The sequence below is a fragment of the Muntiacus reevesi genome, chromosome 3 (genome assembly GCF_963930625.1).
Source record: "Muntiacus reevesi chromosome 3, mMunRee1.1, whole genome shotgun sequence".
Taxonomy (NCBI): domain Eukaryota; kingdom Metazoa; phylum Chordata; class Mammalia; order Artiodactyla; family Cervidae; genus Muntiacus; species Muntiacus reevesi.
The window spans coordinates 185,613,666-185,634,018 of record NC_089251.1 but is presented as its reverse complement, the minus strand read 5'-3'; the positions used below and the strand labels follow the sequence as shown (position 1 = coordinate 185,634,018).

Here is a 20,353-nt window from a genome sequence, read left to right as displayed (position 1 = left end):
GGTGGTTTCTGCACTGAGCCTCGTTCTGACATTATACCTAGACCCTCTCTCTCTCTCTCTCTCCTACCACGCCCTTTCACAACACTAAAAGTGTTCAGTCAGTTAGCAGATGGTTAAACTATTTTTAATCATGATACCTACAAACTGATGAGCAAGTTGAGAGTCTGCTGAATTGTACTAGACACTGGATATATTTTACTTGGTCATAATACTAGACTTAGTAAGATACTTCATTTGTTGCTCAGTCACTCAGTCGTGTCCCACTCTTTGCGACCCCATGGACTGCGGCACACAAGTATAGATACTTGATATCTATATAGAACACGGGCAAAGAGGCCAAAATTGAAAAATTAAGAACATGAAGGAAGATAAAATTATGAGCTAGGTCAAAGTAAGACTTTTATGCATCTGAACCTTTAAAAAATATATATATACACACATACATATATATATATATATTTAATTCATGGAATTCTTTAGAATGAACTTTTATTATTTTCAGTAAGAGTACCATCAGGATTTTGCCCACATAAAACTAAGGAAACTGCACTGCTGCACTGGTAAGTGTATATACAGAAATTATGTTTAAAAATTATAAAAGGCAAATTAATGTATATAATTCATTCAAAACATTTGTTATCTGCCTACTGTATGCCAAGCATTATGCTGGAAATAAAATGTTGAACAAGAGCAAACATAATCCTTGTACTGAGAAAGTCTAGTGGAGAATAGGTACTAACTGACCACAAAAAAATAAGTAAAATTAAAACCGTCACTAGTGTTATAATCCATATATGATTTGGTGACAAGGAACATGAAAACAAGGGTTAAGATGCAAAACAAATGAATAGGAATAAACTGCAAAGAAGAGCATTTCAAACAGAGAGAGTGAAAGTGGAGGGGAGAGGGAGCAGAGTTAAATGAAGCTGAAGGAGGAGGCGATGGGTCGGGCAACGCAGGACCTTTAAGTCACAGCAAAGAACCCAATGTTCATTCTAACACAACTGGAAGCCCAGAAAATGATGTAAGAACATGAGGGGGAAGGGAACTAGAGGAAAAGATAAAATAAATGGTCACTCTCAAAGAAGAAGTCTGGGCTGGAGTATATATTTGTGACTCATCAGCACATAATCAGTTGCTGAAGGCACTGACATAAGTGAGATCACCGCAGAGAATACTGAGGAAGAAAACAACTGGCCTGAGAACAAAGCCTTGGAAGAAGCGCAACCTTTAATCATTAAGACAGAAGACAGTAAGAAAGAGGACAAGGCCTGCAAAAAGGTGAGAGAGGAAGGCTGGGGGTGAATGGTGCCCAAAGCTAAGGGGATTTGGCATCACCAGAGTCTGAGGCTGCTGTTCAAGCAGGTGAGACGAATGAAAACATTCACCAGTGGTGAGAGCCCTTTAGATAAAGGTCATTAGTAGAGTTAGCAAGAATCATTTGAGAGACATGAGGGGAGGAAACGTTAGAACGGGTTAAAAAGAAAATGAAGTTGAGAAAACAGAAGTAGCTGCAAGTGCATATTCACTCTCTCTTAGGCATGATTCCAAAGTCCAAAAGTTCTAAAAAAAATCAAGTTTTTTTAAATCTCATTTGGAAGTAAAACCTGACCTGGACTGAAGTGAAGCTTTTTGCAGCCCTTACTTCACTTAAAGTGAAAAGCCACACATTCCAGGGCAGAAATAACAATGTGATGATCATAGGGTGCTGCCCCAAATCCCATCGGGGATATCACACTACAGGTGTTAATGCTTTCTGAAATCCAAAAACTTCTGATTTCTGAGTCAAATCTGGTCCCAAGGGCTTAGATAAGCAATTGTGTAGATATATGAACCAATGACTCTTTTAAAAAAATCTGACTGGAAATGGGGGGAACGTGGTAGAATGGTAGCAAAAATGTTATATGGGATCATCTGATGGAGAAAGTAAAATTGAGAAGGCCTGGTTCAAAGTATCAGGAAGAAACAAGATCATGTCAGGTGTTTTAGAATTTCTGACAATGCAGAAAGGGATGGGCCATAAAGCACAGGTAGAAACTGAACTAAAATAAGAGAAAGGCACTTTTACTACAATAGAAACCAGACTGGTATGTTAAGAAGCTGCCATTGCTGCTGCTGCTGCTGCTAAGTCATTTCAGTCGTGTCCGACTCTGTGCGACCCCTTAGACAGCAGCCCACCAGGCTCCGCCGTCCCTGGGATTCTCCAGACAAGAATACTGGAGTGGGCTGCCATTTCCTTCTCCAATGCATGAAAGTGAAAAGTGAAAGTGAAGTCACTCAGTCGTGTCCGACTCTGCACCACCCCATGGACTGCAGCCCACCAGGCTCCTCTGCCCATGGGATTTTCCAGGCAAGAGTACTGGAGTGGGTTGCCATTGCCTTCATGTTGAGAAGCTAGAAGATGAAAACTCCTAATAGCTAGTTCCTATTTTCTCCATAACATAGCAACCAGTTAACTAGTGAGACTGAGGGTGACTGAAAAAAGTTAAAAAACACTGGTGAAGCAAATGAGGCTTTCAATAATTTTTGCACAAGAAATGAGTTGAACACACACCAAAATAGGGGAACTGTTGGGTAGTACTGACATTTACAGTATTTAAGATTGAGATTTGCCCATTTAAGATTTGCAATAATGAATGTGCAGTGGAATCAATCTGCCTGTCCATATGACTTTTTCTAGCAACGCTCAGTAATTCAGGAACAGGTACAGAGAAGATACTGACTGCATCATTCAGACGTAGGTTTCTACTCAACAGATACAAAAAACGGGCAAAGAAAAAAGGGTGGTTGAAGGTAACGGCAACAAAAAAGGGGAGTTATTGAAATTATAAATCACTAACTCTAAGCTGGATTAAACAAAATGATAAAGGAAGAGTGCTGATGCACTGAAAGTTGGGGTCCAAAGGTCAAGAAAAGTCCATGACGTAAGAAATACAAAGAAGTGGTTGTAGTCAGAATGGGACAAGTGATTTCATGATTTGAGGGGAGAGGAAGTTGAAGGGAGGGAATTCATCAGTGAATTGCTGATGAAAGGTGAAGGTCACTGGAAATGAGCTGGTCAAGGAATTGCCAAGTTCAGAGCACTGGACTTGTTTTCCCACATGAATGCACAAGCTATGATCATGAAGAGCTCACAGCACAGAAGAAAACTGTAAGTCAGCTGCCAAAGTCTTAGTGCTCAAGGAACAGTGACTGTGAGGTTGTTCAGGAGAGGACAGCAGTGAAGATGAATTAAAGGCTGGTTAGGGAAAAGACAGAGGCTTCAAAGGAGCCGAGATTTAAGGGGGAAAAGAAAGCGAAGGGATATGGTTGGAAATGGCAGAAAAGAAAATAAAGTTGACTTTCTAGACCTTGGAGTTTGAGAGGATATACACGAACTAAGCAAGGAAGTGGAAAAAACACTAAGAAAACAGGTTGAGAATTCTGGAGGGGTTTGATTTCCATGATAAAAGCAGTTTCAAAATTCTAGCAAACGTAGGAAGGGGTGAGTGAATGAAAAGGGAGGAGACTGAGAGCATGATGAGGATGATGATGTGTGTGTGTGTGGGGGGGGGGGGTTGGATGAGGGAGTGGTGTGTGTAGGTGGGGAGAACACCCTGACTGATACAGAAGCATGGCAGGTTTTGGACTCTGTCAAAATAGAGGAAAAGCTCTGCATAAAAATGTCTCAATCCAAGTAATACAAGGTTAATTCCCACTTCTCCTGCCTTTTTTCCCCCACCTGATTATAAAATACTTATTAAGGTATACTTTAGGGAATATAGTGAATATAAAACTTAAGATAATTAAAACTAATTTTAATACCTTCTATTTTGTGTGTAAAAAATCCCTTGACTCACTTATACATTTAGTACATTGAAATACTTTAATGGTGAGTTTTATAAAAATTAGTTGGGTCATAAAATGAAATAAAAGGTCTTTAAGCATAAAGAAAAGTCACAATATGAATTCATACTATTTCTGGCTGTGCTTAGTCGCTCAGTTGTGTCCAACTCTTTGTGACCCCATGGACTGTAGCCCGCCAGACTCTTCTATCCATGGGGATTCTCCAGGTAAGAATACTAGAGTGGGTTGCCATGCCTTCCTCCGGGGGATCTTCCGAACCCAGGGATCGAACCCAGGTCTCCTGCATTGCCCATCGATTCTTTACCATCTGAGCCACCAGGGCTGTTTCTGGGAATGCAGTAAATATTTTCATTTCTGGTGATTTCTATCTACAGGATATCAAACCTCAAACCAAAGATGCAGTATTTCAAAAATTTGGTTATACAAATGAAAGCCTTATTTAGAAAAAAAAAAAAAAAAGAATCTGAATATCAACCATTAAAGCAATGGTTCATAAATCTTCTTATTTCGGTCAGATACTCCTTTGAAAAAGCTATTGAGAATAATGGGACACTTTTGACAGAAAAATACACAGCACACAAAATTCTGCATGCTATTTCAGCAGGTTCAGTAATTCCAACCCTAGAACTCTCCCCTTGAGAGAGAACCTTGCTTCAGCCTATTTTGGAAATACACTAATTCAATTTGAATGTTATCCGTAGTCAACAAAAGCATATGCTCAATACATTTTCTATTAAGCTGTTATTAATAGCAGTGTGATGTGGTTCCATTTATCCAACCACATTACACAGTTCCCTTCATAACTAGCATCAAGCTGATGACAGGTAAAACCTACTGACACAGGTCAGAAATGAACTAATAACTAAAATAACCAGTCATGGACCAATAAGAGATACATATATCCATCACATAAAGATGTAAAATGTTTACTGTATTCCCTCATCTTCCCCAACCAACTAGAAATTCATTTTCTGTATAACAACCTCAAGAAATTGAGCATTACATTTTCAAGAAGTCCCAAAGTAATGGTAATGGCAGTATGGAATGAGTCCTGGATGGAAAAAAGGAGCTTGGACTCCATACTGCTCTACCACGAATTAAGTGTTGTCTACCTTACAGCTTAAAGTTTGTTTAATTTCACTAACTTCAGTTTTCCCATCTACACAATGAAGTAAATTAAAAGGTTTCTAGTTCTGTGAATGCGTCTATTATTCCCAAACCATTAAGATATCCCTTAAATCAAACAGTCCCTTAGAAGGTAAAGAAAAATGTACCACTCCAAAGAAAAATTATCAAAGTCCTCCCCCAAGTTATGTAAAACCCACCCACCAAATCATGCTCACAAAAAGAAACATATTCTGAAGAGTCATATATTAGTGATTAGTGTTTGGTCTCTAGCAGGATGAAGAACTGACCACCTTTTAGATTCTTCTTTTCGATGAAAATAACAGCTATCCGGTCAATCAAGGCAAACCAGCTTGTTACATAAACCAAAAAAAAAAAAAAAAGTCCCCCAAACAAAAACAAGGAACAAAGAAGTGACCACCTTAGTCGCAGGGTCTGTACTGAATCAGCCTGCCTACTTGTCCAGTTCACATCTCTCTCTAGAGCAAAGCCTTCTTCTTTGCTAGTGGTTACCTAGTTCCTAGTGGTTACCCCTTGCTGGGCTGCTTCCTCCAGAACTGCTTCCACTTCCTTCCTGGGGGCTAAAATCTAAGTAGCAGAAACCATTTAGATCTGTCTCTTGAACATGCAATTACCCAGGTCTCTCATCCTGAAGTCATATATTCAATGTATACTCCTTCCTAAAGGATTCAAAGCTAAATCTCCCTAGCTCTATGCAACTGTAACAGACTTGCTAAACTTAATGAAACTTGCCATTTACATATCCACAAGATTACCCTCTTCTGATTCATTCCTTTGGTCTTTAAAACACAATCAGTACTAGAATACTACGCCTCTCTGAGGGCAGGGACTGCCTTATACACCTGTACACACAGAGCCCAGCACAGACACAGGGCTCTGCTCACAACTAGCATTCAAGAAAGAGTTGAATGATAAAGCCTTGAGGGTTTAAAATTTCAAACCACGAGTTCATCCCTGTTGCTTTTGCAAGTTATCTTAGTTCTCTTCTTCAGGCAATAACCTCAGCTTACTTTCTGCCTACCTCTTGCACTTACTACCAGCCACCTCCTAATGCTTAGAGACCTGGGCTCCAGAAGCCAGTCTGACTCTTGCTATGGGTACTCATGTACACTCTTCTCCCAGGGGTTGTTATGCTCTTTTACCTTCACAACAACCACAAAAGTGAGTATAATTATTCCTACTTTAGAGAAACTAAGGTTCAAAACAGTTGCTTTGTCAGGATTATACAACCTTGGGCAGTGACACAGCTAGATTAAAAAAAAAAAAAAGATGTATCACATGGTGATTAAAGAGTTTATACACTATTCTGAGACAATTATAAAAGCTGTGGAGATTAAGTTGTAGAAGCAACAGAATTCTAAGTATGCATCTGAGTAATTAGGAACAACTTAACAAATGAAATGAGATTTGACCTGAACCTGGAAAATAACACGAGAAAAGTCATTTTTAAGTGTTAATCGGGCAAAAGTTCTGAAAAAGAATGGGCAGTGACAAAAGACATTTTTAAAGACTCTATAACACTGAAGCTTTGAAGGAAAGCATTCTTTAAAAAAAAAATCTTTCATAGATGTATTTTCAAGGGCTATTTTCTCATTCAATAAGTAGAGAGTAAAACAAATAATATTAAATATACTAAGTTAGGGAGGATAATACTGTTTAAAATGGGAAAAGCTAAATTAAGAGGAGGTAAAACAAAAACCATAAAAACTTATATGTAATAATGATTTCTCCATAAAATATGCTGCCATCTCTCATCTGTTTATAATTCCTTAACTTTTCCCTAGCCATTTATAAGGCATCCACTTCTTCATTCCTAGGATGCTTTAAACGCTATAGGTATCTTCCACCTTGCAGTAATCAATTCTAGTATGTCTAGAAATCTAAGTCTCTGCCACCAGAAAGGTCATGAACTTGAGCCTAGACTGAGTTTATCCCATGGGCAAAATAAGGATATCACTACCTAAACCCTCTACCTGACAACAATTTTATAATAAATATTGTATTTGTAGAAGCACACCAACTATTTTAAAATACTGTCAACTAAAAAAAAAAAAAAATTGTCAGATCTTATTCTTTGAAATTATCTCATCATTGTTCATAGAACATCCTTGCCAGAAAACTTCTAAATCAAAAATAACTGCTGAAATTCGTGGTCAATACACATTTACTGTCAAGTATCTTTAGCTTCACTGGATACTGCTGTACCCATTAACCTCTCTTATTTTTTTAAGTGATTTTAGCCAATTACAGGATCAAAAAGTGCTGGAATAAATATGTACCTAGTCATAAACAGGAACACAAAATTTATACTTCAACTTGACTTGAACCTAGTGTGTTTTTTTAAATTTGCTTAAGTGTCTTTACAGGTGGTGCCGTTGGTAAAGAATCCACCTGCCAATGCAGGAGACATAAGAGACCTGGGTTCAATCCCTGGGTCAGGACAATCCCCTGGCGGATTACATGGCAACTGACTCCAGTATTCTTGCCTCGAGAATCCCATGGACAGAGCAGCCTGGATGGCTACAGTCCATAGGACTGCAAAGAGTTAGACACGACTGAAGTGACTTAGCATATAGCATATACAAGGAAGTCTAAAGAGTACGTTAAAAAAAATGAGATGGTATTACAAAATCCAATGGGACTACTGTGGGGGAAAACATGCTAAGCTAATGTTCACCTGAAAGAGTAATGTGAGAGAATGACCAATAAAATTTTTCAACTTAAGGATAATGATAGTTGACTGGAACTACCAGATATCAGTCATAAAGCTGAAATAATTTAAATGTGGTAATGGCACAAAAACAGCCTGAGGAATTAGAATAGAGCATCTGCAAATGAACCAATAGGAATATATTTATGTTTGAGATACATAAAAATAAGAATTAAATGTATGGAAAAATACATATGAATATATAGGTTACAAGGGGCTTCCCTCATGGCTCAGCAGTGAAGAATCCGGCTGCCAATGCAGGAGACACGGGTTCGATCCTGGGTCAGTAAGATCCCCTGGAGAAGGAAATGGAAACACGCTCCAGCATTTTTGCCTGGAAAAATCCCATGGATAGTAGAGACTGGTGGACTATAGTCCATGGGGTCCCAAGTCGGACATGACTTAAGTGACTCAACAACAAAAATACAGGTTATACACAGTCTTCTAAAAAAGTAGAAATTCAACATGTGCCAAGAAATGTCTCAAATCAGCAGGAAAAGAATGGGCTATATTCAATATTGTATTGGGAATACTGGCTATCCATTTGGGGAAAAGACCCTATCATAGGTTTACAGTGTATCATATATAAATTCCTTAATGACTAAAGATACGAACATAAAGAAAAAATAAAAATATATTTAATTTTCAGGTAAGGAAATCTGACAAATTTTACATAAAAATTTTTAAATGTTTCCAATTAAAGATACCACAAGCAAATATAGTGCATGTGGGGAAATACACAGAAGGGGTTAATATACATAAAGAGCTCCTACAAACCAATAAACAGACCAGTTCAAAATACACCACTCAAAGAAAGGTGTGGCAAAGGAAATGGAGGAGCAGGGAGGGACAAGCAGAAGGGAGAGGAGGACTGAAGAGAGGAGATGGTAAAAGAAGGGGGGGCAGAGGGTTAAAGGGGGCAGAGGAATAAGTAGGATTTCTACTTTTTTTTATTGGCATCCAGCATTGCAAAGGAAAATGGAAAAAGAGCACTATCTGACACCACTGGCAAGAGTACAGCCTTTGGCAGGGTTATTTGATAAAAATAAAAAAGTTTACTATATACACTGTATTTCTGGAAATGTGTCCTACAGAAATACTAACACTACTGTGCGACAATATATGAACAAGATTATTTACTGTGGTGCTGTTTGTAATGGCAAAAAGAATGTAGATGTGCCTCAATGAGGAAATGGTTAACAAATTATGATGCATCAAAACAAAGAAAAAATTTGCTTCAGAAAAAATAGTAACCCTATATGTATGGAAAGAAAACCATGACACATTAAATGGGAAAAGCAATTGCAATATTATACAGCATAGATGCTATACCATTATGCTATTGGCATTAAAATGTCTACAAGAATGTAAGTGAACTTTTAAAGTGATTACTTCGAGAGACTGATATTAGGAAAGAGGAAGGACTTTTCATCTCAAAATTTACAGACATCTATGCTACAATGACTACATATACTTTTTATAATTAAAAATGTTTAAGTGAAAAGCATATATAACACTCAAAACATTAAAAACTCATTTCTGTACTATTCTTCAGAGATGCTCTGAATTTTTATTTCATGTTTGGAAACAAAGGTACAAAGTTCACCCAATCAATCATCCAATGATTACTTTACATTCAGAATGCTCTAGTAAGGCTGAAAGTAACATTCTAAAGTTTTGTCTTTTTGTGTTAAGTAACCCCTTGTTAGGTTCCAAGGCTTCCTGACAGCAAGGACTGAATCTTTTGAATTTTTCTATTTCTGCAACTGAAGTACTTGATACAATGCACATCATTTATACAGGTTTGCTAAATGCTGAACTGAACAAACAAAATCATTTCCTAGTAAATTCCTAAAGGAATGAAGGTGAAAACTAAAGGGAATTATAAATGTGACATCTTTGAACATGGAATCTTTTATTGGGAAAAAAAAATCATGGTAAAATCTATCCTACACTCTTACATTTTCTAAAGCAGGATTTCTCACTCTTAACTACTGACATCTCGGACAGGATATTTTTTTGTTGAAGGTGAAGCAGGGTATTACAGGATGCTTAGCAGCATCCCCCAAACGTCTACAGACAGAGCCAAATGTCAGCTGTGGGGCAACATCACCTCCAGTTGAGTACTGCTCTAAAGAGTTAGTAGCAAAAGAATTAAATACGTATGATACACCCAATAACCATTCCATGTCAAAATCCTCCAGTCAACTCTCACTTGAGAGTATAGTAATGGGGGTAAGTCTACCTGCTGCCAGGCAGTCTGGGTTGAATCCAGGCCCTGAAACTTTACTGACTAACTTCAAATGAATCACTTCACTTCTCTCTGTGCCTAGTTTCCTTGTCTATAAAGTGATAACAATATTAAAACCTACCTAATAGATTAAGAGAATTTAATGAGTTAACACATGTAAAGTGCTTAGAGCAATATCTGGCATATATTAAGTACTCAATGATTCATACCACACTGAATCTATAGACACAAATCAATTTCTGACAATCATGTATTAATTCATGACGGACAGGAGGGAAATGTTGGGTGACTCTCTCTGCTAAGTACTAGAATAGAGAGATCAGAGACATGATACTTAGGTGGCACCAGTGTCAAGAACCTGCCTGCTAATGCAGGTAGACGTAAGAGAGGTGAGTTTGATCCTTGGGTTGGGAAGATCCCCTGGAGGAGGGCATGGCAGCCTACTCCAGTGGGTCCACAGGGTTGCAAAAAGTCGGACACGACTGAAGTGACTTAGCATGCACACACACATAGCCTCAAGAAACTTTATGTCTAACAGAGATACCACACAAACATTATTACAGTATAAAGCAGACACAGAGACAGTGCATAGGAAAAGTCCTAACCCACGATACTAGAAGAATTAGACAAGTTTCCTTCAAAAGATTCCTAGTGAATCCTGGAGGGAAAAATAAGGAACAGGGACTCAGAACCTGACACAAGCATACAGCTGACAGCACATCAGCATAGTTGGAAATGAGAGAGTAACTGCGTGGGAAGGACAGAAAAACTGGCAACTCATTAAGACCACGTGTAACATTAGGTATTTAACTTGATTTTGAAATTAAAGAGCCACTAAAAGAATTTCAACACTGGTAAGACATACCATACTGTGAATTAAAATGAATTGTGGAGGAAAGACTGAGGAAGAGCAGTTAGAAAAGTGTTGTACTGACATGCATAAGAAATTCTATTAACTGCCCTAAGAATGATGGAGATGGAGAAAGGGTTATTTAAAACCTATTACAAGATAAAATTAGGGACATTTACTGCCTGAATGTATGTAAGAAAGTTAAGAGTAAGAACAGCTGCCAAATTTTCTAGCAAGGAAAAGTAGATTGCTATGTCATTACCAAATAAATATATTACAGAGAACTAAAAGAAGTCTACTAGTCAGGATCTTTCTTCTCTTGGATGGTCTCTTATTCAAGTGCAAAATTAAGAGCAGTCTATTCAGGGACTGCTGCCTCCTAAATAGAGAGATTGCCTATTTCATGTTTTTTTTAAACACTGCTTAGACACCATCTCAGGTCTTTAGAGTTTTTCCAAGGTAAATTATAACATGTACTTGGCACTGGAGACACAAAGGTGATTAACAGTCTGTTTTCAGGCAGCTTTCATTCTAGATGTGATGGACCTGTAAAATGGCAAAGCTGACAGAAAATATAAACCAAGAAATGAAGAGAATATGGCAGGTGATCACAAGTGCTATGACTATAACTAACTGAGTACCAGAGCACATGAAATAAATAAGAGGGGACAAGCATGAAAGATAATACATTAATAAAATATGGTGATGAGCTAGATGAAAATACAGATGTTAATCCCTATGACTCCAAATTAGATATGAATATAGAACATACTGGATCTGATATTTTCTTTCAAGACAAATAGAGATTGGATAGAAAGCTCAATAATCAAGTTTGCAAAGCCAAATGCGAGCACTATTAAAACACAAGTAACTTGAGACCTGGGAATGGATGAAATAACTTACAGAAAATGAAAGGTGAGAAGGTAGTGAAGGTCCAATGAATGTACACTAATAAAGGAAGAAAATAAGCACCCACATTCCTTGTACAGTCCTTACATGAATTGAGGTTCATACAATCATGCAAATTTGCTGGTTGTATTATTGGAGATCATTTGGTGTTGTCCATCATTTTATAGGTGAAAATTTAAGTGGATTTTGGAAGATCATATGCCTGATAAATGAGTTTTTTCCCTCCAGGCTATTTCACAGGCACCCTCTCCTTTCCACCCTGTTTCTGATTGCACGTCCTCAGAACTTCATGGAAGTACATTTCCCAAGGTAACCAAATCACATCTGTTTTGAAGTTAAAAAAGTATACAAAACTTGCTAAGTCAAGCACCTCTATAAAATCTTAATGCTCTGTCTAGATTATGATTTTCTGATTTTAGTTATCTACTCAGATACTTCTGATCATATTAAATTAGTAATTCTGATTTCAATTAATATTTGCATTTCAAAATCTGATAAGTCTAGAAGTTAAATCATTCTCAGCTTAACATAGAAGTTTCCAATTAGCAGAATTTTAATTTTCAGTGGGAAACTAGAAGGGTACGCTAGGCTGCCTCTAATAACAAACATCTGGATACAATCTTCTTAACCTTTTGCTTTTGCTTATTTTAGGTGGGAAATGGAATATTTAGGGCCTAAAACATACATTACAGCATAATGCTATCAAATTTAGGTCACACACGATAATCCCAAATTCTTGAAAATGATAATTCCAGACCAAAATGATATGACTTGAAATAAAAAACCTTTATTGTAAATCTTCATGTAGCATATATCATTTCTCATCTGTCTGTCAGTATAAGTATGTGCCTTACCTCTCCAACTAACCTCTGAGCTCCAGAAGGATATTTTTAAATTTCTTTTCCACAAGAGCAAGTCCACTGGCCTAATATATACTAAATACTTGAATATTCACTAAGATTACATAATCTTATATATGGAAAGAAGCAATAGGTTCCCTGACTCCATGATTCGCAGCTTGCAAGAAGGCAGGTGCAAGCACCCGCTTGCCCTCTTCCCCTCTGACAATCATTGTCACTGACAGGTACCAATCCTGACAACAAAGTGGTACATCTCAGGTGTCCTGAGCTAAAAAAATTACTGTGAATGACTTGTCTAGCATAAAACTAGTCCTACAGATGAAGAAGTGAGGTTCACAATTTGTCCAACCCTGGTTAACATTCTTTGCAGATTATATCTATCTACCTTTTGTTGACTGGTTTCAGGTTCATAACTAAAAATGTTTGAAGATGTCTCAAGTCAGGAAATTAGTTCAGATGACCTTTTACTGTGGCCCTCATACTATTTTTAAAAATAAATACATAGCCTGTTCAGTGAGAATCTCTTCCCCACATATACATATCATTAAATCTCTAAAATGTTTGAACATTTTAATACTATTAGCCACATCAAATAGGATACTAGGTAATGAAAAACTGTTCTCTAGGAAGTAATATTCTTAAATTCAATTAAAAAAAACCAAGGTTTGTTTGTTATAAAGGCTATAACTAAACATGAGAGGTATTACCAGGGACATTTTAAGAAAATAAACTTATTTATTTACTGATTGTGTTAAGTAATTTCAAATTTAAACAGGACCTATAAAGATGTGAAAACACTGTAACATTAATTTATTTTAAATTTTATTATTTTTAATAAATATTTTTAAAGTATTCTCTGAATCAAACTGGGATTAAAAATTGACTCCACTTTTAAAGATGTGTGCAAGTAGGAAGAAAATGAAGACAGGGAAAACACAGCATACAAAACTGCATGTAAACTTGTATGCACAAACCTTATTAACATAAAGAATAAAAATAGGAAAACCTAAAATGATGTGGCAAAACACAACATTTTGTCTTTGGGTAAGAAAATCATAAGTGACTTTTCCCTCTTTTACTACATTAAATATTTAGGAAAATAAGTTAATGGAGATTTGAGAAACTTCAAAAGGAAGAAATTATTTTTCATATTTATATGGTTAAGACAGAAATTTACAATTTAAAATCACTCAAATCAAAACATCTATAGAGTTTTAAAAATATATATTTTAGGTTATTGTTTTTTAACTGAGGCTTTCTAGGTAAATATTTTTGCCATGAATCATTATAGCTCCTATAAGTGTTTCAATACAGAAACACATACAAAAAAAAGATTTCCAAAGAAACAGCGTTAAATTTTCAATGAAAAATTACTTCAAATAGAAAATCATTTCATTGAATCTGAACACACATATAAATTCTAGTTACTAGATATACATTTAGAAAGCACAACGAGGCTACAGAGAATAAACCACTAAACCACTTTCTTCAATATTACAACCACACTGTGATTTGTTAAGTGTATTTTTTCATTTTAAGATATCCCTCATATAGCATAACCTGCCTCATCAAATCCATCACGCTGTATCCATCTCCTATGATTCAGAAGAAAAATGTTTATCCTAAAAAATATTCATTGGGATCAGCTTTCAATTTTCTATAAATATCACTGAGCCAGCAATCTTAAAAAGTAGAAACTTTTGATGAATGGATTTCAACTTTATATTAGGCTGGATTATATGCTTTGAAGTAGCATCCACAAAATTTTATAATCTCATATATGTAATTATTTTAAATTATATTAGGAGCAATAAGAGTTCTATCCCCTGGAAGAGAAAATGGCAACCACTCCAGTATTCTTGCCTGGAACATCACTGTACAGTACAGGGAACTATGCTCAATATCTTATAATAATCTACAAGGAGAAAGAATCTGAAAATGACTATATATATATACACACACATATATATATATCAAACTGAACTGCTTTGCTGTACAGCTGAAACCAATGCAGCATTGTAAATTAACTACAATTTAAAAAAAAAGACACACAGTGAGTCATAACCATCTCCAAACATCTTCGTGGGGCAGTCATTCCTAAATAACTTAAGAAAACTTGGTAATATCCAATATTATCCAATATCCAGAAATAACTCCATAATAATGAATGTAATGAACTTTCAAACAATTAGTAAAGGAAAAGAAAGGGAAACTAGTATTGTTTTAAGACACTACTACATGGAACAAGCTGGGTTAAAGATAAATCATCTTAATATTTTGAGACAGAATATTTTTACAATTTCAAAGAAAAATTCAAGTCTCAGAGAAATCCAGTAATTTTACTAAGGTCATGCAGACAGCAAATCAAAGAGCCAGGTTACAAAACAGTATTAATCTAATTCAAGGGCTATCATCCTTTTCTGCTGTATTACATGCTACCAGTCAGAGCATACAAACTGTTCAATCTTTTAAATTCTAATGAAAATCTGAAAGAAAATACAAATTCGACTATTTTTTAACACTTCACACAGAAACAAATTTTAGAGGAATTAAAAGTCTTAAGCTCATATAATTTTCCCAAAGGAAAACATTATATGCATAACTTAGGCTTGATTTTTTTTTTTAATCCAAGACTGCAACCTGTTAAAACAGAATCATAAGAAGTTTTTAAATTTTTCTGTAGAGACCATAAATAAATAAAATGAAAAGATTGGAAACATTTACAATGTATATGCTAATAAAAGGTTAATATCTGTAATATAAAAGTATTTTAATTAATAAGAAAAAGACAGCCTAATTAAAAATGGGTAAAATATACAAAACTAGCAATTCACAGAACAAGTTTAATGGCAAGTGAATATGTGAAAACATATTCAACTTCATTACGAAGCAATGAGACATTAATTTCTTACCTGTCAGACTCCAAAATCAAGATAAATAATGACACTAACTGCTGGGGGAGGGATGAACCAAAGTACCGCTCATAAAGCAAAGGCTGTATCTATTGGAAAGCAAGCAGTATACCTTTAAACCCAGCAATTCCACCACAGGGATCTATCTCACAGAATCAAGAGCCCCAGTTTTTAAGGATACGTACACAGACGTTCTATAAACCGAACAATTCATAGAACCAAAAAGTGGAAATAAAATTAATATCCTTCAGTATGCAATATTCTGACTAAATGGCAGCACAGCCGTCCCACAGAATATGACATAATTACCAAAAAGGATGGGCTTCCCTGGTGGCTCAGTGGTGAACAATCCACCTGCCAATGCAGGAGACCAGGTATGATCCCTGGGTAGGGAAGAGACCCTGGAGAAGGAAATGTCAACCCACTCTAGTGTTACTGCCTGGGAAATCCCAAGAGCTTGAAGGGCTACAGTCTATGGGGTTACAAAAGCGTCTGACACGACTAAACAACAACAAAGACTACAATGGAAAGATTCCGGTTAACAGTGTATTACAAGGAAAATGAAAATCATAGTACATCTTTTCTTTTTATAATAGTAATGAAAAATCCCTCTATGTATATTTGTTTATTTTTATATATGATTATATAAAAAGAAATACATGGAAGAATTTATATCAGGCTGTTAAAAATGGCTAAGAGAGAAGATAAGTCATCTCCCCAAAAGGGCTTACATAAAAACATCATGAATGACTTTTAAAAAAACCCAAAAAATTCAGTGGAAGTAAATGTAAGTCCCTTAATGCATTAGACTTTAATATATAATCACTTTTTAAGGCACTTGCTCCTTAGATAGTAGTAAGAAAAGCCTTTATTTCTTTGAATCAAGTTCAGTTATCATTTGTTGAGCATTCTTTACGTGCCAGACACTGTGCCCACTTTATCACATGGCTGCTTTACTTAGGAGTGTGTGCTCAGTCATGTCTGACTCCGTGCGGCCCAGTGCACTGTGGCCCGCCAGGCAAGAATACTGGAGAGGAGTGCCATTTCCTACTCCAGGGGGTCTTCCCAAACCAGGTATCGAACCTGTCTCTTGCATCTCCTCCACTGGCAGGCAGATTCTCTACCACTAGCACCACCTGAACTTCTAAAGTTAGGTACTGTCTTCTCATGAATCAAAGTGAAGTCCAAGTATTAGTCACTCAGTCATGTCCGACTCTGTGACCCCATGGACCGTAGTCTGCCAGGCTCCTCTGGAATTCTCTAAGAATACTGAAGTTCCAGGGGATGATCCTGACTCAGGGACCAAACCTGGCTCTCCTGCATTGCCCACAGATTCTTTACCATCTGAGCCAACAGGGAATAAATGACATTTTAGACAATGTCAACCTATAAAACTGCACAATGCACCTTGGATACAATTTTTAGGGACACAAAAATGACTGTCATCACAACTGCCCCCTCCCACCAAAGGAATAATCTCTCTCTCTTATCTACTCTATGAATGAAAACATCAATAATATAAAATCCTTCCTTTATAAAAAATGCTATCAATGCTATTATGATTAACAATTAAATGAAAGAAATTAGTATAATCTTCCTGAAAGTAACTTCACAATATGTACTAAAAGCATCAAAACTGTTTTTATCTTTTTATCCGGCAATATTACTCTTAAAAAGCCTTTTATGAGATAATTGAAAAAAAAAATGCACAAAAATGTTTACTGAAGCATTTTTGGTAAAATTACATTGAAAAACTTAAGTCCTACAATAGGTGTTTAGTTACATAAAATAATAATATTATGCAGCCTAAATTTATTGGCATACCAACAAAGGTCTGAGTGGCTGCTGGGACTTGAGAACGGGAAAATGTAGAGTTGCTAAACGCGTACTGAGTTTCAGTTTATAAGATGGAAAAGTTCTGGAGACTGGTGGCATAACAATGTGAATATACTTAACACTACTGAACTATATGCTTAAAAAGAGTGAATAAATTTCATGCTATCTGTATTTTACCACAATTGAAAACAGAATTTACCAAAGTAAAAAAATTTTAAAGCCTGTGGCACATGATTAAGTTAAATGCGTTAAAAAATGAAGTGGCCCATTTTTAAAGAAAAAGAACTAATATTCCCTATATGAAGAAAAACATACACAAACTATAAAGGAGGACTTTAGCATATTAGAAGCATTTTATTCTGAATTTTGGCTCCACCATTTACTAGTTTTATGGTCCTGGGTAAGGTGTTTAGCCATTTTTCAGCCTCAGAGCCTCCTGGTGACACTAGGATTGAAAAAAAAAAAATCCCTACCCAACATGATTTATTAAATATTGAATACATTAAATATGATAAGTGAATATTAAATAAGTATAAAGAGTTTAATACAATATTTGGTGTGCAGTAAGTGTTCATCAATCTTGCCTACCATTACTGTGTAAATGCATCAAAACACAAACAGTTCTGAATTCTGAACAAAGGGATTAAGTATCATTGGGTTATCCGGACTTTCTGGCTCTACTAATGAACACTCATTTATTATTTAAGCATGTGCTTAAAGATGGCACCGAGCTAACAACTATTAAAAAACTAAATCCTTCAGGATTTTTAAATCAAACATAATCAAAGACAACACAGTGATTTAAAATTTAATGAACTGCAATAGGACTTATTATAGGACCACTAATTTACAAGGATTTAAAAACTGATACCAATTCTCTATATAGGTATGCCAAAACCTCTAAGTAATATAGTAGAAAAAATAGTTGAAAATAATTTTGAAGTACCTCACTAATGATAAAGCTGATTCCCCCAACAAGAGATTTAATTTTATCCTTAAGTTACACAAAGAACCACAAAACAAGATTAAGTTTACAATATAAAAACTTATTGCAAGCAATATATAACAATGAAAAGTGTGTTCAATTAACACAATAGTGTAAATTAACTATACTTCAATTTTAAATAAGTCAAAATTTAAAAAAAAATTTTAAAGGATGTCCAAGTTCAAAAGAACTCAATTTGAGTTACAATTTGCCTCTTAATAGCTGTGAAGTACAGCAAATTATTTCATATGAGCCTCAGTTTCTTCCACCTACCTCACAGATTCTCATAAAAACAAAATAAAATATATACAAAGCCTGACACAAAGTTTACCTTCAATGCATTAATTCACTTCCCTATCTCCCCTTGAGAAGTGATAGCTTTCAGAACAGAACACTTTTACACATAGCCAAGAAAAAGAAAGAGCCAACATGTTCAGAGGGAAAACACCTTGGCTCTATTTGGTGCTTCTATTGAATCAGACTTAGCTCCTGAGGGGCTACTATAAAATTCTAGGGAAAAATCTGGGGCATAAATCTATGTCTCCAAAGGCTACCATATTTTTCTGACAAAAAGTAAACATGCAATAAATGCTAGCTAAATTGAACTGTATTTATCAGTTCCTATTCTAATCCATCCTAATCCCTAGCTAAATACTTAAGCAATTCTTTCACCCAAAAAAATATTTTAAAGGATTTATAATTGCCTTGGAATGAAATAAGAAAGTGTATACACATACATGCAATCTGATTATAATTTTATGGCTTAAAAAAAGCAAGGTAATTAGGATGAAAAGAAAACTGTATTTAACATTCATGCAGTTCTTACATGGTACTGGCTATACAAAGAAGACAGGCTGTTTTGAGAGTCTAAAGCAAATTATTTTTAAATTAAGCAATTAGTGCTTCAGTTTTTCCAGTGTAGGTGTATACACAAAGAGAATCTTAAGACATATCTGAGAACATTCTGAACTACTTAAGTTTTTTAACTGAAATAAACCACTTCCTTTCAAAAGCCCACATAATTTTAAAGCAGAAAGCCAATTAGTCTGAAGCTTTCTGTGCAAGTATAAAATTCTTCTAACTGCTTCAATAAAATTACTCAGTGACAGAAAAATTAATGAGAAGACTTTTCAAAGAAAAACATACTTAAAAGAGGAAATCAAAAAATTCCAGCTAAATACACCTAAACTCCCTATAAAAATATTAAAGCAAAATAAAATATATATTTATGTACATTACTGAAAGGTTCATATAGATTCAGAACTGTTCATAACAAGCTGTATTAATAATTTTTCTTTGTAAGGTATACTTTTCAAGTTAATCATAGTCTTTACTTCAAGGATAAAATCTCATAATATATTTGACCTGAGAAGGGAGAAAAAGAGGTTACATATCTTCCTAAAAATTTAGTATCACTATTACGTCTATTTAGTTACTTAGATTATGCTGAAGAAAGAGACAAATACAGCACAGTAAGTTAAAAAAAAAAGTCTTGTTGCAAGTGTCTACAGCTCTTATCTTTAATTTCTTGTAATCTTCTCTAGGGAACAATTTACCACTGAGAAGCAAGACTAGACTATGATAATCATCTGAGTACAGTTACAAATAATACTTTACAGATATCCAAATAGTAGTATACACTATAGTAGATATCCACTATATGACATTTGTTTAAGAGACTATTAATACTACAAAACTAGCAAAACAATGCCTGCAAATTAACTATATCCCCATGTAAAATTAGGCTCTATTTTGTAAATGAAAACTTCACTTGAAAGGTAAAACCAGAAGAAATTCAAAAGGGAAAGGAAAATGATGCATAATAGGTTTCTAAACAATATGGGCAAACCAATTCTACTCAAGACAAATTTTAGTATTCAAGTATATTTCTCCAAATACAGAAATAAAATATATTTCTCCAAGCACAGCAATCAAAGGAGTTAAATCTCATTTTACAAAGAAGCATTCATTCTGTTGAAAACTTTCTCTTCCAAGTTGGTTGACTAATTATAAATTTTAGGGCATAAATAGTAAGATTCTTCTGCCCC

The 20,353-nt window shown here is 35.4% G+C and overlaps 1 protein-coding gene across 3 annotated transcripts in view; it reads right to left on the bottom strand.

Moving 5' to 3' along the window:
* HBS1L (HBS1 like translational GTPase) overlaps positions 1-20,353 on the bottom strand; it is an 82,604-nt gene that overhangs the window by 31,265 nt on the left and 30,986 nt on the right. The gene's annotated exons all lie outside the window — the stretch shown is intronic.